Source organism: Primulina tabacum, chromosome 11, assembly GCF_025594145.1.
Source record: "Primulina tabacum isolate GXHZ01 chromosome 11, ASM2559414v2, whole genome shotgun sequence".
Lineage (NCBI taxonomy): Eukaryota > Viridiplantae > Streptophyta > Magnoliopsida > Lamiales > Gesneriaceae > Primulina > Primulina tabacum.
This window is the reverse complement of record NC_134560.1, coordinates 25,389,980-25,398,806: the sequence shown is the minus strand read 5'-3', so window position 1 is coordinate 25,398,806 and position 8,827 is coordinate 25,389,980.

Genomic DNA, 8,827 nt, shown 5'->3' with positions numbered 1-8,827 from the left:
ATCAAGGAGAGATAAGGACATTCTAGAACTTACGTTTTATCAGAGTAGCGCAGCGGAAGCGTGGATTTTTGGGATACTAGAACTAAGTCTAAAACTTTGATTATCGAGGATAAGCGAATTTCGGGGACGAAATTCAATTTAAGGGAGGAAGATTGTAATACCCCGAAAATTTGAAGGTCCACGCGAACCACATGCATACAAATTATTAAATTCCTTTGTATTTTAATTAAATATTTTAATTGCATGAATTAATTATGTGGTGAATGTTTTCTGTTTAAAATATATGTTTCAACAATGGTTTCATTAAATGTATTTTTAAAGGTTATTCGAGTTGCGATCGAGGAACGGAGACCGAGGGCTGAAAAATAGAAAACTTTTTTATTAAATAATTGTTTTTGATTATTTAAATTAAGGGTGATGTTTTTTCTTATTTTTTGAAAATAAGAGGTTTTGAGGTGATTTTATACGGCGTGACGTAAATTTTATCGGTGTTGGTTTTTCAATAAAAATACAAACTTTTTGGCAACCCGGCTAATAAATTCACAAATTTTATTAAACAAAATAATTTTTTTATATTTTAATTAATCACTAATGGTCCTAATTAACCTCTTTAATGGGCCTAAGCTTGTTTAAGTGATTAATTAACTATATTTAAAACTAAAACCTACCCATGAGATAAAAATCTTCTCACAAGTGGGATCAAATTAAGCAACAAATAAAGTTACCAAAGAAGTAGCAGTTTTACCATGCTCTAGCATTTTGACCATATCTCTCAAATTACTTGGTCAAATGGTTAAAAAAAATACCACAATTCAAACAACTCAATTATCTACATGTTTTGTTTTATGTGGAAAAGAAAATTCGGATGGAAAGATTTTCAAAAGTGATGTGTATTAAAATATAATTTCTTGGAAAACCAATGAAGACTTATGTGTAAAAAAATATATTTTATTTGTGGTTGTCTCCTCAAATTTGGCTGTAAATAGGGGTGCATTGTAATGAATTGAGATATCCCTCATTCTATGAACAAACCTTTGAGTTCATAATATTTCTCTCTTTATTTTTCCTTTATTTCTTCAATTAAATATAATTAGCATTTTAATTTCATATTCAAACTTTTACACTTTGAATAATGAGTAGCTAACTTCCCAAAGTTGAGATGAAAAGGTGAAACTCTTGGCATGATAATAAGGTTAATAAAAGATAAGAATCTATGTTTTATATATTTAATCATTATTTATTATTTATGTTATATTTATTTCTTTAAGCATTATTATACCCTACTTATAAATGGGAGTTTTGATTTATTGTTGCTATATGTTACATTAAATTCTTGGAACCATTTAAATGTTAGTTTGGTATTACCAACCATTTAAAGTGGATGCCTTGATTTATTATATATGAATATATCATAATATTAATTTCTTGGACCCATTTAAATGTTAGTTTGGTTTTACCAACCATTTAAAGTGGATGCCTTGATTTATTATATATGAATATATCATAATATTAATTTCTTGGAACCATTTAAATGTTATTTTGGTTTTACCAACCATTTAAAGTGGATGCCTTGATTTATTATATATGAATATATCATAATATTAATTTCTTGGTATCATTTAAATGTTTGTTTGGTTTTACCAACCATTTAAAGTGGGAACCTTGATTTAGTGTTTACAAATATATATATAGCACAACAAATACTTGAAAACATTTATAAGTTTTGGTATATATTATATACTTATAAGATAATAGTATATAACATAATATAAATATGATTATTTAATATATATTGGAACTATTTTATTAAGTGGATTTCAATAATGTTCATTAATGTTAACTTTATTAAATTATCAAGAGTGGATCTTTTAATCTTAACTACTTAAATTAAAATTTGAACAATTAAAAATTATCAATTAAAGATTTAAATAATTAAAAGAAAAAAACAAAAACAAAAACAAAAACAAAAAGACATTGTAGTAGACTTGTAATTACCTTAGCTTCCTTGTGGATACAATATCGGACTCACCGAATTATACTAGTTGTGGACAACCTGCTCTTGAGAGTGCAACAATCAAAGTCGCAACAAGTTTTTGACGCCGTTTCCGGGAAAGTATAATTTAATTTCAAGTCTATTTAATTTTGTTTATAGATTATTTTTCTTTATTTGAATTTTTATTGCTTTTGTGTGTTTTTATTATTTTGCATTTGCATTTGGTCACGTACACTTAGTGGTCGACTCATTCGAAATAACCCTTTATTTTTACAAAACATGGCGGAAGAACCCATCCAAGAAAATGAAGATGAAATTCAATCTCAACATGATCATGATAGACGAATAACACTTAGAGATCACATGAATTCTACACGTACTAGTTCACCTTCATGTCTAGTTTTTCCTCCTGATGCATCTCATTTCAATTTTAAGCCTGATATTATCCAACTTGTACCCAACTTTCATGGCTTAAATTATTAAAATCCATACATGCATTTACGAGAGTTTGAAAAAGTGTGCAACATATATAATGATCTAAATTGTAGCATGAACATCATTCGACTTAAGCTTTTTCCTTTTTCTTTAAAAGATAAAGCTAAAACTTGGCTACAAAATCTTAGATCGGGATCCATTCGAACTTGGGATGAATTGCAACAACAATTTTTGAAAAAGCTTTTTCCATCTCATAGAACAAATTTTTTCAAAAGGAAAATCATCAATTTCACTCAAAAACAAGGAGAAACTTTTTATCAGCGTTGGGATAGATACGAAGAATTGCTTAATCTTTGTCCACATCATGGTTTTGAAATTTGGAGAGTTGTTTCTCAATTTATGAAGGCTTAACACCTAAAGATAGGCAAATGGTTGAATTTATGTGTAATGGAACATTTGAAGATAAAGATCCAAACGAGGCAATTGAGTATCTCGATTCATTAGCTGAAAATGCTCAAAATTGGGACACTATAGATACAATCGAACCATCAAACAAGATTCAATCTCCCACATCTGGTGGAGGTATGTACACTCTCAAAGATGAACATGATCTCCAAGCTAGATTTAACTCTTTGGCAAGAAAAAGTTGAGGCACTTGAATTGAAAAAGAATAGTCAATTAAAATATGTTCAAGAAATTGGGTCACAACTGTGATACAAGTGATCATTCTACAAAAGATTGTCCACTTTGCCCTCTTTTAAAGAATGTCTCCATGAACAAGCCAATGTTTTAAACAATTTGCAAAGGCCAAATTTTGAACCATTTTCTAAAAATTACAATCCGGTTGGTGAAATCATCCAAATTTTAGTTGGAGGAATGATGATGCTGCACAATTTTCACAACCACATTTCCAAAATCAACAAAATTTTCAAAATTATGCACTTATGTTCCTCCACCTAAAAGAAATTTGGAATATACATTGAATTCTTTCATTGCAAAGCAAGAGCCTATCAATACTCAAACTGCTCAAACCATGACAGATTTGAAAGATACTTGGCTAAATTTGCATCTGCATTTAATGTTCATGAAAAAGGTAAATTTCCTTCATAACCTCAGCCTAATCCTAAGGATCATCATTCATAAACTGGAACTTCTTGAACTCAACCGATGGATCAGGTAAAATCTGTCATTACCCTTCGAAGTGGTAAGGTTGTGGAAAAATTCATTCTTGAACCTTGTGAAGATGATAATAAATCAACTCCAAAGGGTAAGGAAGTGGAACTCATAACTTGCGAAGAGGAGGTTCAACAGATAGTGTCACCACCATTCCCTCATGTATTGAAAAATACAAAAAAAATCAAATTTGAATTCTGATATATATGATATTTTTAAACAAGTAAAAGTTAATATTCCTTTATTAGATGCAATAAGGCAGGCACCCTCATATGCCAAATTTTTGAAAGACTTGTGCACTGTGAAAATAAAATTGAATTTGAAAAAGAAAGCATTTTTAGCCGAACAAGTAAGTGCAATCATTCAAAATAATAATACTTTGAAATACAAAGACCCTGGTTGTCTTACTATTTCATGTATTATTGGAGAACAAAAGATTAAAAAAGCCTTGCTTGATCTTGGAGCTAATGTAAATTTACTTCCATATTCAGTTTATCAAGAACTCAATCTAGGCGAGTTAAAACCTACTACGGTAACACTTTTACTTGCCGATAGATCTGTTAAGGTGCCAAGAAGTATGGTAGAAGACTTGTTAGTCCAAGTTGATAACTTTGTATATCCTGTCGATTTCATAGTTTTAGATACACAACCTATCGAAGCTTGTAATGTAATTCCTGTAATTTTGGGTCGTCCATTTTTAGCAACTTCTAATGCCCTAATAAATTGCATGAATAGAATACTGAAGTTGTCATTTGGTAACATGACCTTGGAGCTTAATGTTTTTAATCTTTGTAAGCAACCACATGACAAAGGAGATAAAAGTGAAGATGAAAATAATATTGAAACTCTTGTGGAAGAAAATATTCAAGAAAGGAGTACTCGTGATCAATTAGATATTTGTTTAATTGAAACTGTTAAAGAAAATATTGAAATTGATCTTGATGATTTTATCAGGTATCACTCGTTACTCGGATCAGAGAAATAATTTGAGGAAAAATATGAGAACAAAGACGAACCACCCATATTGGAGTTAAAACCCTTGCCAGAAGAATAGAAGTCTGCATTTCTTGGAAAATATGAAACATATCCGGTGGTAATTTCTTCCAAACTAGCAAGTGATCAAGAAGGTAAATTAGTTGATATGCTTAAAAGACATAAAAATGCAATTGATTGGACACAAAAAGATCTCAAGGGCATTAATCCACTAATTTTCACTCACAAAATTCATTTAGAAGAAAATGATAAAACATCTCAACAACCACAAAGGAGATTAAATCCACACATAAAAGATGTTATGAAAACTGAAGTTCTCAAACTACTTGACGTTGGAATTATCTATCATATTTCTTGTAAGGCTTGAGATTTATTAGTCTTCATTGATGTGATATTCGGAAGATATGAGTATGCATGACATGTAATGAGAGGCGCTAAATGAGACTATGAAGTGTTGTATGAGAGATAGACCGCACCCGCGGTAAGGAAAGGACCGCACCCGCGGTTATGGTTCATGAAATATGGAAGAGTTACAGTAGCATGAGCGCACCCGACCTAGGAAGCTAATGCACCCGCGGTGGATGGACAGAGAGTTGGAGATTATTTACAGAAATGACACCGCACCCGCGGTGAAGAAGTACCGCACCCGCGGTGCATGGCCAGTAGAGTAGGAAATTTTATGCGAAGCAAGACCGCACCCGCAGTCGTCGAATGTTGGAAAATGAAAAGTGGCGCCGAAGCTTAAGCGCACCCGCGGTCTAGACGGAGCGCACCCGCTGTGCCCTGTGCGAGAAAGCCACCCTTGATTCTTATGTTGACACATGGTATATATATATATATATATATCCACTTGGGCTGAGTCATTTTTCTTCATTTCCTGAGGAGAGAACCAAGAGTTATTCCAAAAAGAGGTGAAATGCTTCTTTCATTTTAGAATTGAGCTTGTGCAAGATTTAGCCATCCAAACTTTAATCCAAGTTGAGATTCTTGTTCCTCTTGACAAGGGCTTCAAAAGGGTATACTTTCTATATCTTTTCAGCATGTTTTGAAGTTGACATGTGGAGGAAATTCAGATATGTTTGTGATTATATGTTCTTGAGATCATAGACGTCGTAGAATCGTAAACGGATCGATTATCAGATGTCATATACAATTGTTATGAAATTCCAGCATATATGTGCATGAGATTATGCAAATTTTCAGAGTTTGAAATGGTTATGGTATTGACTATGAGTTGAGGATATATATGTTGAGATTTGAATTGATCGGTATCGAGAAACTATGCCGTTATACCGTCGAATTGTATCATGATTTGATATTGAACCGTACTAGTATTAGTTTGAGTTGTGATTTGATATTGTGCATCTCAACATTGTCATTTCAGATTTGGATTGACAGGTTCGATATCCCTACTTCGAGACTTCGAATTATTCCAACGACAAGAAATGTATAATTCATGTGAATTCGGGAGATACGACTCGAATCAGACTTGGTTGGAGTTTCCCTAAATCACATACTAGATTTGTTATTTATATTTGAGTATGATTATGTCTTGTTTATAGATTTATATTCAAGCATTGAGATAAGAGAGTCATTGGCAGACCTGCTAAACTAGACGTTCGGTGGTATCGACGCTTCGGATCAGATTCAATCCGATTGTAGACATTCGATACAGACGGAGCCGAAGTCTAGGAATAAGACGTACAGTTACCCCGATTGGGAGGGTAGGTGACAGACAGTGACGTCTTATTCACACCGGGATCCCTAGAGTTAGAGTTGAGTCGAGTCAAGACATGATTTGATTTGAATTGCATGTTTATATAGATTGGTTTCATAGAATATGGAACCCATTGTTATTGCTTGCATTCATGATTTATGATTATGTATCAGCATGCATACATGTTTTATACTGGGATTTGTTCTCACCGGAGTTTCTGGCTGTTGTTATGTCTGTATGTGTGCATAACAACAGGTGGGGCAGGATCAGGGTCGCGACAGAGATGAGAGATGGACATAGCGTGGTGATCACGGGCGTAGCAGATGAACTAGTAGTTGTACTTTTGACATGTACTGTACTTAAATACTGGTTTGTAGAATATGGACAAAACAAGACATGTATATTATGTTTGTTGTAATGAAATAAATATAGAACTATCATTTGCTTAAGTTATAAACATGTGAGTTAATGTTAAAAGCAAAATTTTGACCCATATATTTTAACAATGATCAGATTAATCCCGAAAGGAACTGAGTTAGAGCCCGGGTCCCGACATTTCTGATAGTAAGTGGGTAAGTCCAACACAAGCAGTTCCAAAAAAATCTGGCATCACAGTGATAAATAATGAAAAATGTGAATTGTTAACAAGTCGAGTCCTATCTAGTTGGCGGATGTGTATTGATTATAGAAAATTAAATGACGCCACTAGAAAAGATCAATTTCCATTACCATTTGGATCAAATTTTAGAAAGAGTAGCAGGTCATCCCTACTACTGTTTTCTTGATGGATATTCAGGCTATTATCAAATTCTCATTGCAATCGAAGATCAAGATAAAACTACATTTATATATTCTTTTGGAACATTTGCATTTAGAAGAATTTCATTTGGATTATGCAATGCCCCAGCAACATTTCAAAGATGTATGCTAAGCATTTTTAGTGACATGATTTAAAAAATTTTGGAGATTTTCATGGATGATTTAACTGTTTTTGGGAATACATTTGATAATTGTCTTGAAAATTTGGAAAAAGTTTTAAAAAGATGCGAGGGAAAATTCTTATTTTAAATTGGGAAAAATGTCATTACATGATTATTTCTGGAATTGTTTTGGGACATGTCGTGTAATCTCATGGAATTGAAATTGATAAAGCAAAAGTTGATGTCATTTCCAATTTACCCTCTCCAAAAACCATTAAAGAAATTTTCTCATTTTTTGGACATGCTGGATTTTATAGGAGGTTTATAAAGGACTTTAGTTCAATCTCTAAACCAATTTGTAACCTCTTAACAAAAGACACTGCATTGAATGTCAAAATGCTTTTGATAAAATCATTCGACATTTAACATCAGCTCCTATCATGCAACCTCCTGATTGGTCTTTACCATTTGAAATCATGTGCGACGCGAGTGATTATGCAGTCGGTTCAGTACTGGGTCAAAGAAGAAATGGTAAGCCTTACGTGATATATTATGCAAGTAGAACTTTAAACAATGCTCAAATGAATTACTCCACAACTGAAAAAGAACTACTTGATGTATTATTTGCATTAGATAAATTTCGTTCTTATTTGATTGGATCAACGACTATTGTGTTTACTGATCATTCTGAAATTAGATATTTGTTGACCAAACATGATGCAAAGCCACGACTGATACGATGGATTTTGTTGCTCCAAGAATTTGACATTGTGATCAAAGATAAAAAAAAGAACCGAGAATGTCGTAGCCGATCATTTATCGAGACTAGTAACAGGATCATCTTGTGAAATGACACCAATTAACGATAATTTTCCTGATGAACATCTATTTTCAGTTACTATTACACCTTGGTTTGCTAACATAGTAAATTTTCTTGTGACAGGAAAAATGCCACCGCAATGGAATTCCCAAGATAAAAGAAAATTTTTGAATGAGGTAAAAAACTTTTATTGGGATGATCCGTATTTATTCAAGTATTGTCCAGATAAAATTTTTTGACGTTGCATACCCGACAATGAGGTGAGTAGTGTCGTTAAATTTTGTTATTCAGAAGCATGCGGATGACATTTTTCTTCAAAGAAAACAGCTGCAAAAATCTTGCAGTGTGGATTTTATTGGCCCACTTTGTTTAAAGACACCCACGAAATCTGCAAGATTTGTGAAAATTGTCAAAAATTGGGTGCGATTTCAAAAAAAAACATGATGCCTTTGAATCCTATCATTGAAATTGAAATCTTTGACTGTTGGGAATTGATTTTATGGGACCTTTTCCACCGTCGTTTGGATACTTGTGTATTTTAGTTGCATTTGATTATGTTGCCAAATGGATAGAGGCAATTCCATGTCGAACAAATGATCATAAAATCGTCATCAATTTTTTGAAAGAATATATTTTTAGTAGATTTGGAATTCTTAGCCATGATAAGCGATGGGGGAACTCATTTTGTTAATAAACCATTTGCTTCATTAATGAAAAAATATGGTATTACTCACAAAGTAACTACTCCTTATCATTCTCAAACAAATGGACAAGTT